The sequence below is a fragment of the Cnephaeus nilssonii genome (assembly GCF_951640355.1).
Source record: "Cnephaeus nilssonii genome assembly, chromosome: X".
NCBI lineage: Eukaryota > Metazoa > Chordata > Mammalia > Chiroptera > Vespertilionidae > Cnephaeus > Cnephaeus nilssonii.
Window position 1 is genome coordinate 82832118 of NC_137071.1, and position 19236 is coordinate 82851353.

Genomic DNA, 19236 nt, shown 5'->3' on the forward strand with positions numbered 1-19236 from the left:
AGTGGCCTGGCGGAATGCTTGCTTCGTTGTCGCAGCGATGAAGCAAGCATTCCGCGCCCGGCCGCAGATGGGCCTCTGGGCTGCGGAGAGCTTCTGGGCAGTGGGTGTGGAGCGACCAGGCCCTGCAGAGAGCTACTGGCACACCAATTCATGCACAGGGTTACTAGTGTATAATATCATAGGTTGATAACACTGTATTGTATAATTGAAATTTGGTAAGTTTTCTCACGACAAAAAAAGTAAATATGTGAGGTAATGCATACATATATCAAATCATCACGTACATTTTAAATTATTACAATTTTATTCATCAGTTATGCCTCAATAAAGGTGAAAAAATAAAATAAGGATAATGAAAAATTGAGTTCTGAAGTAAAGTATTTCTCATCTGTACAGAAGTAAGTAAACCTTAATTCTCTCTTTGTCTTCAAGCATTCTAAAATGTTTTCAACTAAGAATTTTTGACAAGCTCTTCCAAGAAAGTTTACTGCTCAGTTTACTAGAGACAGACTAATCTTCATGAGTCATATCTAAAACCAGAGCCAAGCACTGCATGGGAAAAAGTACCCTGATTTACAGCTTTACTTCTAGAATTCTTTCTTCAATTGGGCTAATTGGTTCTTCAAGTTGACCACTGACACCAGGGTAAATACACATCAACATGAAACTTGAAGAAAGCTGTGGAACTATATGAATCCCAGAGTACATGAAGTTTAGCCCCCTCCAACTATTAAACGCATTTCACTTGACTGATAATATTAATAAACATATTAAACCTCAACTATGTGCTAGATTTATCCACACACTGAAGATACAAAAGTGACCAATGTACTGACTGTCACTATGCCCCATGCAATTCAGTCTAGTGATAAAGACAGGCAGGTGATAATTGCGGTATGATACAGTATGTGCTGCAATAGAGGTAGTTACCAAGGGACCATGTAAGCATAAAAAAAGGAGGAATGTGGACAGTTTGTTACAATAGAGATGATATTTGAAAATGTTTAGATGGACAGGCAAAGAAGAAAGTTCCAGACAAAAGGAATATGATACAAGCAAGCAGAACACTTGAAAGAAGATGATTTGTTCCCACAGGGTGTGTGAATTTTCAACGGAGAAGTGGTGGAAGATAAGGCAAGAGATATAGTCAAGGGTTATACCAACAAGGAAATTTTTAAAAACTCATAATTAGGATTTTTAACTTTATCCTATACATGTAAGTAGGAGCCACTGCCGTATTTTAAGCAGCAAAGAGTGATAAAGAAATTCAAGTATTTGAAAGGTCACTTTAGAAGCAACTTGAAGAGGTGAGACTTGAAGAAGTAAGAAGTGCTTGGAAAAGGATGCATTAATAGTCTAGGTGAAATATAACATGTTGCTGAAGTAAAGCAATGACACTGGAGAAGAAGGGGAAAGGATTGATTTGATAGATTTCTGAGTGTTAACACAAGAAATCATTCAAACTTATAAATAATTTTTGTGAGTTTATTTGAGCCAAACTGTTGACAATTGCTGGGAAGCAGAATCTCAACATATTGGGATAATGCTATGGAGAATGGCAGTTTTTCACCTGCTTTATACATTACAATCAAAAGAGGAGAAGGAAGAGGGTTACATGAAGTCCACTGGTGATAGACTAGAGAGGCGGGCGAAGGCAAAGCAGGAAGACCTCTGGGACTGGATAAAAAGTAAAATGATAGACAGATACATCTTTTATGTAGGTGGGTACAGGGTAGTTAACAGTTAACAATTAACATGATAACAATAACAATGAGGGAATTTATGGTCTCTGCTCTGGAGCCCTGGTGCATTGGTTGTGCCCTAAGGGGTCCGAAAACAGGGAAGTTACAGTTACCCAGACATTCCACAGGTATGTTATCTTAGATGAAAAAAGACAATAGGCTCAGTAAAGATTGAAGTTGATCTTTGTTAGAGAAGATACTGGCCTAGGACATGATTACCCATGATAAACTGCTTTTTACCTAAAGTCTTTCGTTTCAGACCATCTTTTGTGGGTACTTTAGGTCTCTTGATTTTTCAAGGCCGCCATGCAGGCCTTCCCTGAGTTAGGTTAGCATGTGGCCCCTTTTCATCCACATGAGCTAGGGTTTATAAAACAATTAAAAATTTTGGATGAGCTGTTTCCAAATCATCAGCAGAGACGTGGCTAAAAAAGCTGTGGTACATTTACACAATGGAATAAATACTATAGGGTAGTAAAAACAAAGGAACTCTTACCATTTGCAACAGCATGGATGGACCTGGAGAGATTTATGCTAAGTGAAAAAGCCATCAGAGAAAGACAAGTATCACATGATCTTACTCATATGTGGAATCAATGAACAAAATAATCTGATGAACAAAATAGATCCAGAGACATAGAAGCATGAACTGAGGAATTTCAGAGGGAAGGTGGGGGTGGGTGGGGAGAGATTAACTGGGGAATTTATATGCATGTATGTATAGCCCTAAGACATAGACAATAGTGTGGCGAAGGTCTTGGATATGTGGGTGCAGGGAGAAGGGGTTCAATGGGGAAAAAAGGGAGACATCTATAATACTTTCAACATTACAGATAATTTTTTTAAAAAAAATTTGGGATGAGGATAAAGAAAAAGATGATGAGATGATGTCAGGTATGACTCATCTTTCTCTCTTAGGCTATTGGGTTGATGGAAAAAACATCAATTCAAGATAACAACAGATTTAAGAAAATTATAAATAATTTCAGTTTTGAAAGGCTTTTTTATGTTTTGAGGCCTTTGTAAGGTAAGTATTTTGCCGAAACTGTCCAGTAGGAAGATGGGATTATAGATCTGGAGTTGAACATTCCTTCCTCAAAGTGGCTTATTTTTGGAAAAAAAAAATATTTTTATTGATTTCAGAGAGAAAGGGAGAGGGAGAGAAAGATAGAAACATCAATAATGAGAGAGAATCATTGCCTCCTGCTGAGCCTGTAACCTGGGAATGTGGCCTGACTGGGAATTGAATTGTGACCTCCTGGTTCATAGGCTGATGCTCAGTCACTGAGCCAAACAGGCCAGGCCAAAGTGGCTTCTTAATTACCTGGTGTTGGTGTAGTCAAATAGCTATATAGGTTAATGCATTTGCTGTTCTGAAATACATTTCCTACTTCTGATGATGACATACTGCAATTAAACAAGATATTTATTATAATAAAATGTGCATAGAATTATAGGGCTGAAATCAGCTGCTACCTGTATGCCTCCATACTGGGGATCGAGCCCACAACCCAGGCATGTGCCCTGACTGGAAATTGAACCGTGACCTCCTGGTTCATAGGTTGACACTCAACCACTGAGCCACGCTGGCTGGGATGAATACACACTTTAGATTTTAACTGAATTATGAGCTTGGCAATATGTATGAATTTAAAGCATGATGATATAAACTAGATTCATCACAATATTTTTCCAAATGCATGGAAGTGTGATAAATCAATGATCAGAATTCTCAACTTCAAAGGATCAAAGCACTGTCTTTGAAATGATGTTCTATAAATACTAAAATGATTAAATATTTTAGATAAACTATATGAAAGTATTTTTAATCCACACAGATCTCAAATGAAATGGGAAATGCTAAAAAATGAAAATAAATCACTATTTGCATTCCTAGTTGCAATATTAGCTCTCCATAGTCTTCAGAATCGCCAATATTGTATCCAACTATAAAATTTATTTGTACTAGAAGTTTGTCTTTTAAATGAAATATTAATATATTATAATCAGTTTTATGTAATTCCAAAGGGTAAACGTGATAGTTGTTTGAAGTCCTAAAAGTTGTCTTTATTTGTGCTTGTTCATCCTCACACCTACGGATTTCAGGGACAGGTAATAAAGGGAGATAGAAATGAAAGAGAAAAATGATTTTTTGACTTAAAAACAATTCCTTTCCTATTTCTAGCTCTGACTAATGAGTGTGAGTAAAAATATTCCCCATTTTCTGAATCTGTCTAGCAGTGATTTTCCTAAGAAAATATAGATATCTGGTTATTGTTAGCTAAAGTTGGCCACTTCCAACCTGTAGCCAACTTAAACTCCTACTTAAAGTGGGAATGTTCTGGGAAACATAAATCTTATGGGTGACCTATTTGGAAGGTAGTAGTTTTTGTTTTGTTTTTTCCATCACCATTTATCCCCTCTATGCTATCTTCCACTTCCAGCCACCCCCTTCTCCAACCACCATCACCTTTATAGAGGTGTACTGTAAATAGGCTGAACTAAGTGCAGATGGTGAATAAAAGGAAAATGTTTCCTTTTAAAATGCCCTATGAACCAAAAGGCCACATGTAAATCAAATGCATATTCCACCAATATAAGAAAATGTAGGATGAACTTACCTGCTATAGGAACTTACTATCTCTTAAGTGTAGGGGAGAGAACAAGAGAGGGATCATAAACAAAACCAGAAAAACCCACCAAAGAAACACAGGACCATGGCAACTAGTCCTAAACCTTTACATGATTCCACATGTCTATGATTCACCAAACAACCTCTATCAAGTCCATTGCTTTAAAAGTGTCTGAGAACCCATATCCTGGAGTAAGATAGGCCTGGATTTATAATCCTGGTTCTGCAATGTACTCCCTAGTCAAGTCACAAACTCTAATCTTTGGTTTCTTCATGCATGAAAAGAGGATAGAGCCTATCTTATAGGGCCATGTGGTGTCTAAATGTTATAATGCATGCAAAATTCCTGGCTAAATTGTTATAATTATTACTATGGCTTCATTGCTATGTTATCAATCACACTGCCCCTAATTAGCTTTTGCTGTTTAATTAGTACTACCCTTTCCAGTATTACATTATGATTGCATTTTTCTTGAGTACACTGGCCACACATCAGCCCATACACAAATACCTAGCTCCTAATATAATGTTTTAGCAACACACACACACACACACACACACACACACACACACACATATATATATATATATATATATATATATATATATATATATATATATGCTAGTATTATTTCCTGTAGAGGATGCTTGTGTGTGTAAACTAAGAAAAAGACTTCTGAATTCTACATTACACTTAGAAGTGACCAAACTACCACAGCTCACAGTACCTACTAAAGAGTAATAATTAACTGCATCTTTTAACTCCTTTTTAAACTGCCCTGCAAATCTGTGATATTTTTAGACTGACAGTTTATGTCTACTGATTATATTCAATTTATCAAACTGGCATTGACAAAACAAGCTCAGTATCATTTCAGTGGAAACAAAGATGACAAATCACAAGTGGGATAGGATGTAAACTATTTATTAAAGCAACAAACACCACATACTATATTTCACAAAACATCAGGGCTATTGACTGCTCCAAATTCCTATTCATCACTCAATTCATATTATATTTCAATGCACTAAAAAACAAGTTCTAAAATAATTTAATATTCTTAAATATTATACTAAATTTTTATGTCCTAGAAATCCAAGCCATCTCTCCAGATGTAATAGACTAGTCTATAATTTAACAAAGATAATGTTGCTAATTATAGCCCTATGTTTTAAGGTGACCATCAGTATAACAAAGGAAAAACAATTACTAAAATAAGCTGCTATCTTTATGAAATCTTCTAAAATTCTTGTCACCTATAAGTTGCATTTTAAAATTTAGAAACCTCTGGCAAATCTTTCCCCCTGGCTTTGCTCTACTAGCAGTGTAAGCATTCATTACTCTCCACCAAAAGATCACCTTATGAAGGATTTTTGCTATAATTTCTCTTCTAGTGACAGAAAGACGCACAGAGTAAAATAATGTCACTTCAAAAATCAAAAGGTCAGAAAATAAATTTTGACTCTAGGACTCTCGTTACATAACAATGGGCATCTAATCTTTGCTGTATTGGCTTTGGCTTCCAATTAAAATCTACTTTGAAAGAATGAAGGATTTCTATACTTGTCTATAAACAAAAAGTATATAAAATTTTGGTTATAAAATATTTTTATTCCTCCCCTGAGGATATTTTTTATTGATTTTTAGAGAGAGGTGAAGAGAGAGAGAGAGAGAGAGAGAGAGAGAGAGAGAGAGAGAGAGAGAAATGGACTAGTTGTCTCCCACATGTGGCCCGATAGGGGCCATGGATGGAACCTGCAATGTAGACAGGAGGTGCCCTGACCCTGAATGGAACCCATGACCTATTGGTGTACAGGACGCTGTTCCTACCAACTGAGCCACACTGACCAGTAAGAAAATATTTGATTTTAAGACTTTTTCTTTAGTCTTAAAAGACAGGACATTTGCTATCACTTGCTTTCAAAGCACCATATTGAACGATTTGTGTGGTTGTAGCCTTTGAAATGTGCAGAGACTTAGTCTTCAAATTTGTTGGTGAGGAGAAAAGAAATTTTTTTTCATTGGTACAATGTTAAAATCTGTGGCAGAGACTGCTTTATATTTGCCAGTGCAACCTGATTGAGACATTTTATTCAATGAACATAGTTAATAGATTATTCATAGTAGTATAGGAAGGGAAATGTCTTTCAGTATGCTCTCTTTCCCACTTCCCACCTTTGAGATGTGTGCTTTGCTCCCAGGTGTATTAGTTATGCTATGTGTCTGTTTAATGTACAATGTGTTCATTGTTCATTTCCTCAGGGAAATCAAGAAACAACAACTAAATGAACTAAACTTAAATTTACCTCATACTGAACAAGTGGCCTCACTTGCAAGGCCACTGTATGTGGTAAAATTATTGACTTCCAGAAAGTATCTTTGAATTTAAATTTAATCTTTAAAGAATCTAGCAACACTGACCTAATAATGAATATAATAACTCTTGGGACAAGAATATAAGAATAGAGTCAAATAAATACAAGCAAGTCACTTGGTTATATACTACATGATAAGGTACATATTTCCCAAACTCCTTAACTCCAGATTCTGAGCTTGAACTGAGCATGGTCTATAACTTATGTTTCCCATTTATCATATCTTGATGAGCTATATCACTAATTCTGACATAAAACAATAGTATAATCAGAATTTAGTTAAAAGATTTTTTGGTATGGCAGTTAGCCTGAAATTCTTGCTAATTTGTACAGTTCCATAAAAATGATTAGTAGGGGAATCAAAGAAGCTGCCAAAAACATTATTTCTAGGTGTCCTTCAATTTGCTCTCCATGCTGGTTCTTGCTGAAAATTTTCTTTGTGCAAATCTCAATAGTTTTAGGTAAAAATGATCACCTATTATGTAAGTTAATCAAAAACACATTCTCCATTTGTTTAAAGCTAACACTTAATTTGTGTTCATTAAATTCCCATAGTAACATGTAATTTAATTTACATATTTTAATCACACCCTGATAATTTAAACATTTGATCAGTTTTATATAGTATTGTAGGCCTATAATGACTTACAGTTTGAGGGTTCAATCCCTAGTCAGGGCACCTATGGGAGGCACAACCATCTATGTTTCTCTCTCACATCAATGTTTCTCTCTCTCTCCCTCTTTCTCTTTTCCTCTCTCTAAAATCAATAAACATATATTCTCAGGTAAAGATTAAAAAAAGAATTCCAATATTCCAGCATAATACTTTGTGCTCATGATAATAAACTTTCCAGAGCTTATTTTCCACGGAAGTCAGTAGATAGCAAGTGCACTAGGCTCAACAAAAGTGTCTTGTAGAGTTGCTAAGAAGTTACTTCTTTCCTATACCAGTACATAACTCCCTCAGTCTTCGTTTTTCAGATGTTCAATATTCTTATTCATCTTCTAATTATATTGAGACAGAATTTATGGATTCTGCAAGGTTTAGGATTGGAAAGAACTTTAAATATCATTCATTAGCTACTTGTCTCTATAACATTTCCACTATGTGATTAACCTCTATAGACTTGAACACCCCAGTATTAGAGAACTTGATACCTTCATGAACAGCTCATTCCACCTTTAGCCAGTTCTGGATGCTATAAAACCCTCCTGTAGAGCCAAAATCTGTAGGCTCCACCATTAATTCCAGTTTTATTCTCTTGTGCCCGTAGTTTCCTTCAGTTCACAATATTTGTTGAATGCCTAGTTTGTGTCAGACACTGTGTCAGGCACTGAGAAAACAAACACAAATAATATATTCATGCTGATTAAATCTCTTTTCCATAAGAAAGACCATAAAATATTTAAAGTCATCTAACATGTGTCCCAAAGTATTGTCTTCCAGATGATATGAAACTATAGGTCATCATAGAACATGATTCAAGCCCCTACTGACTTGAGCATTCTTATGGATGAACTCTACTTAATTACTTTATTCTTTTTTAAAAATATATTTTTACTGATTTTTTACAGAGAGGAAGGGAGAGGAATAGAGAGTTAGAAACATCGATGAGAGAGAAACATCGATCAGCTGTTTATACCACAACCAAGGTACAAAGCCTTGACCAGAATTGAACCTGGGACCCTTCAGTCCACAGGCTGACACTCTATCCACTGAGCCAAACCAGTTAGGGCTACTTTATTCTTAAAAGATGTTGCTGGAAGCCTAATTATAGCCTGACCCTTTCTATGAAAGTTGAAAAAGCCCAAGATAAAATTAAGTTTCCTGGTAATTATATCACCCTAAGAACTTGTTGATCCTGGTGCCAACAAAAATCCACCAAATGTTTTCTTGTTCTGTGACTGAAATTTGTAGAGGAGTTTGGTACCCAATGTTCAGCATCTCACTAGTATTATTATTAAGTTTCACCCTGGTCAGTTCAAACTGTCATGATCTCTTCATATGATGGGTCAATTTGGTAAAATACCTTCTATATTTATTTCAGGCAATTGAGTAATTCAGGTTTTAGCAGACCGAACTTTCTTGACCTTTCATTCTAACCTCTTTTGTGCCAACAATTAAGAGTTATCATTGTTGTTTATGTTCTTTATGCCCAGTATTAGGATAGAGGAGAACATAGGAGATGAAGAAAAGTATATGACAATCCTTGCCCTTGAGATAATTATAATTTTGTTGAAGAGGAAGTTTTTCCAAAAAGAAAATAAGAAATTAGATAGCAATGCACGATAGTGAACCTCATTTAAAATAATGTAATGAGATTGACTTACAGACCAGGAAAGCTAAGCTCATTACTCTAGAGATGACTCTCAAACAAGCAAATGTTTTGTTTCATGGCACAAGCCATAATTATTACAGGAATGTGGAGTAGAGGTCTAAGTGGTCTGAAAGAGTAGACATAGGAGGTAGCAAGTCTTTAGCTAGGAATGAAAGAAAAATCACTGTTGCTCTGATCTTTCAATCTAGTATAATGTAAACAAAAGGCCCTAATAGCCATCTTTCTCATCAGATGCTGGAAGGATGAAATGCATGCCCATAATATAAGATGCATTCATCATAGCATAAATGTGCTCCATGACAACACAAGTTTCTCTAAGGTAGCTTCTAGCTCTTTCTCCTCCTTGGTGAGACTGCTAGATTCCATGTTCTTCCCTACTCAAACCTACACACACACATGCACACACACACACATACACACACAAATAAATATTTGATTACTAGAAACCACAACTATGAGAATGAATGTCATATACAATTAAGTTAATCCAATAACATTAGTTTAACAAAAAATAAGCACATATTTTAAGCCTTGATTTACCTTTTTACTTTGAGAAGTGGCACAGAATAAGTCCATGGGACCTTTCAAATCATCCCAAAAGGTTTTCAGTTTCTTTTTCCTCCAATTGATCAAGGTTACAAAGAAACAGAGTTGGTTATTGTTTTTTGCTAAAACGGGGATCTTTCCAAACAGAAGTTGCACTGAGACTGGCATGATCAGAGACTGCCCCCTGCCTTCCTACACAGCACATAGAGTTCAACTGCTTTGTTTTTCAGTAAGAATAGTCCTACTAACTTTGAAAAGACTTCGTGTATAATAAACCATCTATATCTAAGATTCCTCCCCCTCCAATGCAATGCCTTCAGAACTGTAAGAGAGAAATTTGCTTTATAAAATACTATAAAAGTTATCTTTTGGTATGTCATGTCTCAATGAGGAACATTATAGATATGATCCTGAGTTTTTCTGGTTAAGCAAAAATATGAAATGATGAAAATATCACTTGATTTTACAAAAAGAAAACAACCTCTGGTTATCAGGGTCTGCTTTAAAACTAAAAAAAAAAAACAGAAATGGAATGATTATCAAAATTCCTTGCATTTATGTCCTGTGGTAAACAAGGGGAGGAAAAAACTGCCGGTAGAATTTTGGTGTGGCTTCTTTTGCTCTGCAAAAATATCTGCCTTGGAGTATTTTTCTAGAACCCGGTAACTCATTTTTAAATCAGTCTATAATCTTTTAGTGTTTTTTAAAAATAGAGTTCTCTGAGAACTAAACTTTTCCACTGGACTCCTATTATTTATAAGGAAGTTCCCAAAGTCTTAAATGATGAGGAATTTTTCCTACTTAGCAATATTTTTTAAACTTCCTTCCGGAGTTTTTAAATCTGTAGTTTTGGAAAGGTACTATTTGAGGTAGGGGGAAAGCCCCCTGGTATGAAAGTGGCAAAGGGATATCTACATTCTTAGAAAACTCGGGGAGTTTTTGGAAATGGAGTTCCCCGGGGTGCTGGGGATTTGCACCAAACCCAAGGATTCTACAGTAAATGACTCCTCTTCCCAGGTGCAACCTCCATAGACCTGAGGAAGGGCAGGAAAAGCCATGAAAACATTGGGCTGATTCCTGGGGACACATTAAGCAGGGAGTGACAGAAAAACCTCTCCGGCGACTACAGAGCGAGCCAGCATGTACTTATTTTGAGTTTGCTAGCATGATTTAAAAAGTGCGCCCTAAATTTCTACCTACAGATATACCTCAGGCTAGTGTTGCCAAAACTTCCAAAGCCCGTGGGGTCCTCCAGTGCTGGGTCAAGCCGCCGCATAGGGAACCCAAAACGGCCGTATGCGCCCCCAGTGCTGGGAAAGCGGAGCCCGCGCTCCTGGCCGAACCTGGTGCCCCGAACCCTGCCTAGTCCCCGGCTCAGGCTCAGCTGCCCGGTTCCCGGCCACTGGGCGAGCGCCGTTCGAAGGCGCACTTGCCTGCTTGTGTCTCCCCGAATTCGGAACCCGGGGCGCGCTGCAGCCTTCTCTCTGCAGCTCAGGGAACCTTCCCAATCCCCGAGCGGGCTTCACCCCGGTTCCTTTGGGCACTTTTGCCTTTCCTTGGGAGAAGGGGAGGACAGCCTAAAAAGCGAAATATGTAGCAGTAATAGTAATAATTATCATTGTAATGATTACTATCACTTTTATTATCATCGCCATCACCCTATCCTCATTGTGGTTATTATGGTCAGTAGCTCTAAGCCGGTTCCCCAGGAGGCTGTGAGAGTGCAAAGGTCCCCGGCTTCTGAGGATGCTACCTCAGGCTCTGGGCTCCGCAGAGTCCATTTTGCCTTCGAGAATACATCCCAGGGATTTATATTTACATTTTAAAAAGCAAAGCCAATGTCTCAGCCTCCAACAAAAGAGATACAAGTCCCGCAAGTAAAACCAGGACGCAGTATCCCGCGCTTACGGAGAAAGGACATTGAGGATTTTTTTAAAGTAGAGTGCTTAATTATTTTAAAAAAGACGTACGTTTTCTCTTCAATATTTATAAAGAACTGTTCGCTAACCGAGCATTTCTAAAGATGCGCGCCGTGTGCAGTTCGTGGACTTGGCAGGGCTGTCGCCGCCACCTGTGCAGCATCGCACAGTAGCATTCAACAGATGCTTTGAGAAAACTGCGATGGGCTTTTGCTCTGCGAAACAGAACTCTGGTTTGGACAGTTAGGTTCGCTGCCGAATTAAATTTCAAAACCGGCTAAGTGTCTGAGTTCAGTGGGGATGGAGGGAATCGAGGATTGGAAATAGACCGAAAAGTTCCTTCCACACATCGAGAAATCGAGGCACAGAGAAAAGTAACACAGAAGAAGGAAGGACTGGATCCTTATTATTTCTCCTATTTCCTTCCCCATCCTTCACTTTTGGAGCTACTGAGACAACCCCCACCCCCACGCCGAGCGGTGCGCTCCCTTCCCCTCAGCTCTCTATGGGGTTCTCTGCACGGTTCCCCGTAGCATCTTCCAGATAATTGTAGCTCTGCCTTCCGGTGCCAAGTAGCTGAACCAAGTCTCCATCTCCATCTTCCACCCAGCTACCTCGGCCTGATAGGGAGCCAGTCCCATTCTCCCACCCGGGGCCCTAGCTACAGTGCTGCGGAGCCCACTCCCATTACATCTTAGGAGAAAACTGCTCAGCCACATTCTTGGTAGGAGAAGGAACCAAGACCAAAGTATTAAGCTTGGTTTTGGTGCCTCGGAGGCGTCTTGGCCAAGGTGATCCCAACTGCCCTTGTCTGCGCGGGCAACCAGGACACCTCAGGCACCTGCCAGGCTCAGGGGAGTCCCTGGGAAGAGGTCCGCTTGCCGGGTTGCAGCTCGGCCTCCTGTGCATTAGCTGCCAAAAGGGAACTGTTATGGTTTGCCCCTTATCCCTCTGCCTTGACCAGGCACTGCAGTCCTCGCAGCTGCTGGTTAACCAATTGGCTGTGCCCGGGCTCTGTGCTAGAGAAATATGGGCAGCCCTGCCTCAGAAAGCCTCAGGAGCTGCCTTAGGGGTGTCATTCTAAGCACTCAGCGGGAGTCCAGTAGGGTCAAGAAGGGAGCTAAATTGTGCCCTCTTGAGCCAAGAAGTCCAGGGCTTTCCTTACGTACTCCTCTGCATTTGGTGCTGGGGGCAAGGGTGGGATCACCCTTTGCACACTAAATGCATTTGACCCCGTGGGTGCCTCAGTTCCTCTTCTTGGGGGAAAAGGGACAGGAGACCCTCGGAGGGAGTTTTCAACCTTGGTGAAACTTCTAAGATTTGAGAAGTGTTTGTTGAACTGAGATGTTCAGAGGACTGTGTGTTGGGGGAGAGGTATTCTTTGAATCTTTAAGGGTGCATTCCTGAGACAGCCCCCCACCATGACTGACCCCAGTTCCCCCCAGTCTCCAGGCCTCAGGAATCGCGTCAATCACTGCAGCCACCGCCGCCACCGTGGGGTCTCGCGCCCCCTACCAGCAGACTCGAGTTGCACTGAAAGCGGGGTCAACACAGGCCGGGGCCAGGGTAATTCTGAACGCTGATTGGCCGCTCTTGGCTCCGCCCCTCATCCCTCTTTTGGCCCAAGAGCCCAGTGCGGTTTCAGCAGCCCTGGGTAGGCGCTCTGGTGCTCGCCGAGGACGTTCCTTCCTCGGGTGCACTAGGCTTGCCTTTGGAGCAGCTACACGGAGCCTGCTCCATCGGCTTGCTTGCCTCTCACCTGCGATTGCATATGAACTTTCCTTACCTCTTCTTGAGATCCTTGTCGTTGGAGTCGTCGAGATCGACGTGGTGCTCGCGTGGTGGTCTTCGTCCGCTTAGAATAGTGTAGTTAGTTAGGGGCCATCGAAGAAGAAAGAAGAAGCGATTAGCGCAGAGATGCTGGAGGCGATCAGTTACTATGCCAGAGTGAGATAGGAGCAAGAAGAGCCAAACCTATCGGGGCAGCACGGTCGCCCTGAGGAGGTTGACTCGCCGGCGCTTCCAGTCGTGCCGAGCTCCCTCCGTTCCTTTGCCGAGGCGCGAGATTGCGGCGCGCAGCGCAGCGCAGGACTGCCACGGGCTCCGCTGGGCGATTGCAGCCGAGTCCGTTTCTCGTCTAGCTGCCGCCGCGGCGACTGCTGCCTTGTCTTCCTCCCGGACGCTTGTGGTAAGTTGCCACCCCGGGCGGCATTGCTAGCCGTAACCTTAACGGTTTAGGAGGGGATAGTGGGGGAAGTGGGGGAGAGGGGAGACAGGTCCCGGCTGGTTGCAGCCTGCAGGACCGCACTGGCCTGGGCAGGAGGTGGTGGTAGGGGTTTGGGGAGTGGGGAGGGGGTGAGTAGGGCGGGACTCTGAGAGCGCAGATGGCGGAGAGACGGGGGTCTCTGGGAGAAGAGAAGGGTTTAGGTTCCATGGGAGGGGCATCAGAGTCTCCAAGGAGGTTGGGATTGGGGACTGGAACTGAAGGCGCAGGGAAGAGGCGGGGATCTCGGAACCTGACTCCGGAAAGCGGAGAGAGAAATGGAAGGCGTGTAGGGGTCTCAAGAAGTAAGCTAGGGGAGAGGAAGATTGAATGTGGGTGTCTGAACAAAGGTTCGGGTTGCGGGTGGTGCACCTGAATTGGGGGTACGGGCTACTGTTTTTAAGAAATCTTATCTCGGGCAAGTGAGAGGGGGGCAAGGCTTGGGACAGTGGAAACAGAGGGGGGCGAAGGATCCTCTATGATTATTCTCATTGAAAAATGACCCTACTTTTCGGAGGGTCTCAGTGAACACCGGTAACTCCCGGGAGATAAACACTGCGGATCTGTGTCTTGGTTTAACAGCTGTTGGCTGAATTTGAACAACGCTGCTGATGGTCACGTAAGTTTAAGAGGAAAGTATAAGGGCACACAGCGAACCTTTTTATTAGCTTACCTAAGTCACTTGGTGACCGTTTTATATTTTGAAAGGGATTCTTGCTGAGGCTTCTCCAACGCTGCCTTTTATTTCCTGTTCCTTACTCAGCTTAACCCGACAGGCTTAACATTTTACCTCAGAATTGCTAAACATGAGAACAGGTTGCCATTCCTGACGCCACATAAAGTTCGTCATTGCAAAACGTGTCTATGTGTCTGTTTCTTTTCTGCGCCGTGCCCTTTCCTTCGCTTCCTGTAGGGTAATATGAGACCTGAGGCAAAAAAAAAATATTTTGTATTGTGTTCGAGACCCCTTTATTTTAAGCGACAGCTCTCCTCCACTCAAATTCAGCGGGCAAGATTTGGCACTTAGAGAATATCTACTTTGGTTGAGAATCACTGCCAGCATCGCAGCTTCTTCATTAATATGTAGCATCACAAATCCCATGCAAGGAAGCCTCTGATTACTGAGCTGCTAAGTACATATGCCCCTCACCATGTATCTTTCAGGCAGGCTACTCCAGGGAGCCTCCCTCTAAGGAGACATAGCATTGAGCTAAAATGATTGGAATTAGGGGGGACGCTGCACAGTGAGTAACCCCTGAGCTCCCCAGTTTGCAGACATTTGTGACCATACACACACACACACACACACACACACACACACATACACACACACAGTGGTGCAAAAGGACATCTGGATTCCAGAATTTAAATTTTGATTAAGAAGTTTACATATCAGCCATTCTGACCATCAAAAATATGAACACCGTAGAAGCAAGGTGACTGTAGTTGACTACATATGTGTAGCCACAATGAAAAAGGCTGACAGGCCCCACAGGAAAAAAAAAGATTTCTACTATGATCATTGCATTTCTTTTTCAGTATTTAATACTGACTATCACTCTTTTGGAAGAGTATAATTTATTTGCACCATGATACCTTGATCTTTGAGAGTCATCTACCACCCTCCCCCCCCCCCAGGGTGGGAGGAATGAAATATTTTTTCTATATTTTGGGGAAGTGGGTTATATAATATTTAATTATTTTTTTCATTACTTAAAGATGTTCTTCTGATCACCCAGAGGATGAAATAAACTATTTATTTGTTTTATCCACACGATTTCTTTTCTAATAGCTTTTATCATCTACAGCAACAAGCCCAACGCAAGTCCTGAAATTTGGAAGGTGGGTAAGGCTTTTGATTGCAATGTCAAGGTAGGATTTGGGGTGCTTAAGCCAACACTGACAGTGTTTTTCTACCTGCGTAATCTAGAGAGAGTTTTTAACCCTTCCTATGCTTTCTTGAGAAGTCTAAAATTAGAGCTGCCATGGATGATGGTGATGACTTTTTCAGATAATAACATGACAGGCTTTGGTGCAGTATGAATTCATGGGAAGAGAGGTGAGAACTGACATTTTTGCAAACCTACTGAATGTCAGGCGTGGAGCCAAGAGCTTTACATATATACATTATTTCACAAGGTCTTCAAAGCAAGCCTATGAAGAGGAAGCTATTGTTGCTATTTTACTGATGCCATTGGATTCTTTTCTTTTTATTTTTCAAGGTATTCTTCTAGATTAAGGCAGTGGAATAAGAAATATTTCTTTGTGCTTTTAAGTCTATCTGAAATGAACATGTTTGTTTCTTTAACAATGAAAGTAAAACCTAAAAAACTCAACATCTCTTATATAATGTTAGGTTAATCCACTAAGGGTTTAAGCAACATGGGCATCTCACCCACAGTGGTTTACAGATAGATTTCTCCTCTGGAAAACAAATTCTAAAATCCTGTTAGATTTGCAGGATTATCACTACTGTTTGGAATTTAATTATTTAGGAATATTTCTGCATTTAGCTGGTAAATACCTTAATAATAATCTGAAGCCTGCATCAAACCTCAATTATTTTACTGTTCCATTTATTTCCTTCAAGTAAGAATTATTTCTCTTCAACTAAGGGGATCACAAAAATTAAAACAAAATGTGAGGGAGAGCATATCAGTAATCAACATTAAGTATTCTAAGGTCTGAGATTGAAGAAGGTGGCTGCTCTGATCCTGCTACCAAATAAAGTCACAAATTATAATGGCTCCAGAAGCTTCAGAATAATTGGCCAGAGTCATTAAAGAACTTCTTACCACGTTACCGTTAGAGCCATGGAATACCTCACAAAATGAGAATGTACAGCATTTGTATTGAGATTATATTAATAGAGTATCTGGCAAAACTTAGTGTTGTTTAGCAGAAGAAATAGTAAACTATGTCCCACTAATGGCCTGGATAGCCATGAGAAAACTGGGAAAACTTGACCATACTTTGGGGTTAATAACATTATACTATTGTACTAAAACAATACATTAATATGTTATGTTAATACAATATATTACCCTCATTTGATAGTTGTAAAGCACTCAAACAGCAAGCATTTTAGAAACTTAAAATTAGTGCACAAAACCCTATTTATTATTAGTAGTAAATATTCATTTGTCACTGTTTCAGGATACCTGTGTTATTTCATCTACAACTTGTATACTATTGAATCTCAGGGGGGGAAAAGTCAATCACCAGTTTAATAAGTGTTACATCAATCGATTGCTCCATCACTGCCTTTATTCAAAACATTTTAAGGCTTCCTCATATATGACATTGTTGCAAAGTAATCTCCATTTTAGAAAAATAACATTAAAACCAACCAACAGGTTAAGCTGCACTGTTAGTTAGCTGGTCACTAGCAAATTTAATACTAGTGTTCACATGCAGCAACTCTTTTGGCAGTCACTTCTGACATTTTAATGCACAAATGATATAGTGAAAAGAGGATTTCAAATAAAAGGCATATGAGCTGGAATCTTAATTATGTTTTTGTCTCCCTATACCCAACATCTCTACTTCATCTTGTCTATTCCTCCTTTCCTCCTTTCAGCTATGTTTAAGGCTGTGCCATGTAGAGTTTACTAAGATACTTGTTTATTACATTTACATGTAGTTGACATTTAATAAAGTCAATCTTGTTCATTAGGGTTAACCTTACTCATAGATGACCACTTACATGGTCTATTTTCAGAAGCACTAGAAAGACCTTTTGGCCCCCAAACTAGTAGCCTCCATGGTTTTCCACAGCACTTGAATTTCATTATTCAGGAATTTTCTCCTTTAATCTTATTCATTGTCTTCTTTAAATACAAATATCCATTTAGAGGGATAACATTATCATTACCTTTTTTCACTGAACACTATCTTCATCCCCTTGCCTTTGCCACAACTTGGATTACTCCTACTAGTATTACTCCTACAGAAGCTTTTCTACTCCCTCACAGATCTATCAAGTGGAGAAAAATCAATTCTTTTATCTCTCCCCACTTCATTAATTTTATTGCTCCTCCATATGTAAGGGCTTAAAGTTATTGTTGAAACGCTCCTAGTTCCTTTTTTTAACTTCTAACACCCTAGAATATGTATCTTCTACTTTTATTTAAGCAATCCTTTATTTAAGCTTACACCATTTCAACCTCTCTTGTCTCTGCTGCTTACATTTTCATTAAACTTTTTGGCACATGGCTCTTTCTTACTGTCCACTTTTAATCTTGCCATTCTCTGGAGACTTCAATATCTATGAAGATTGCCAAATAACAGTCTAGCCTCATCATGTCTTGACCTCTTTTATCCATTGTGCTCAGCTTGAGGCCCATGAGCACATATAAAATGCATCAATTTCTAAAATCTGAAGTTCAGAAACACTCCCCTCAGATTATGACATTCCGTAACCCCCTCCCCCTTTTGCCTCTGCTTCCCTTGGACCTGCAATATACTAGAGAGTAGGGACCCTCATCAAGATTATCTGGGCCAGCTGAGACCGGTTTGGCTCAGTGGATAGAGTGTCGGCCTGCGGACTGAAGGGTCCCGGGTTCGATTCCGGTCAAGGGCATGTACCTTGGTTGCGGGCACATCCCCGGTGGGGGGTGTGCAGGAGGCAGCTGGTCTATGTTTCTCTCTCATCGATGTTTCTAACTCTCTATCCCTCTCCTTTCCTCTCTGTAAAAAAATCAATAAAATATATTTTTAAAAAAAGATTATCTGGGCCCTTCCAGAAGCTGTTAGTAATAATGTCCTCTTTTAATTTCACTTTATTTTCTTCTTAGTGTGACCTTTATGTCAGTCATATCAATGTTTCTCATTATTACCAAATATACATTCTTCATCGCCCTTCCACAGCCATCTTTTACCTCCACTATTTTGGGTTAATCTATACCATTTTCCATTTTGATGGCTGAGCATTAATGAGAAAAGTAACAAAAGTACACATTTATGGTCTCCAATCTCAGTTGGGCCCTAAATTCTGCTCAGCAATCCTTTTACATGCAAGTTTTACATGTTAACTCCCTTTCCTATATTCCTAGACACATATTCCACACTTTTACCACTCTTCTCAACTTCTCATTTCCACTCCGATATCCTGTAATTTCAGCAGTCTCGCTTTCACACTGTACAGGAAAAACAGAAGCTAAAAAGGTATGTAAGGAAGATGTCATCTTTACTAGCTTATCTCTCCTCTGCCTCTAGGCTTTTATTACTCTTATCCCACTTCTTTTGCTTCACCTAAGAACAAAAAGTACCCCTCTTCTTCTCCAAGGTTAACTTCAACTGTATGCTGGATCCTATTTGCTTCAATATCCTGAAGATCTCATCCACAATATATATTTCTCTTTCCGCAGTGTCTTAATGGTTTCTTTTTGGTTCCTTGCCCTCCACATAGAAGCAGAAA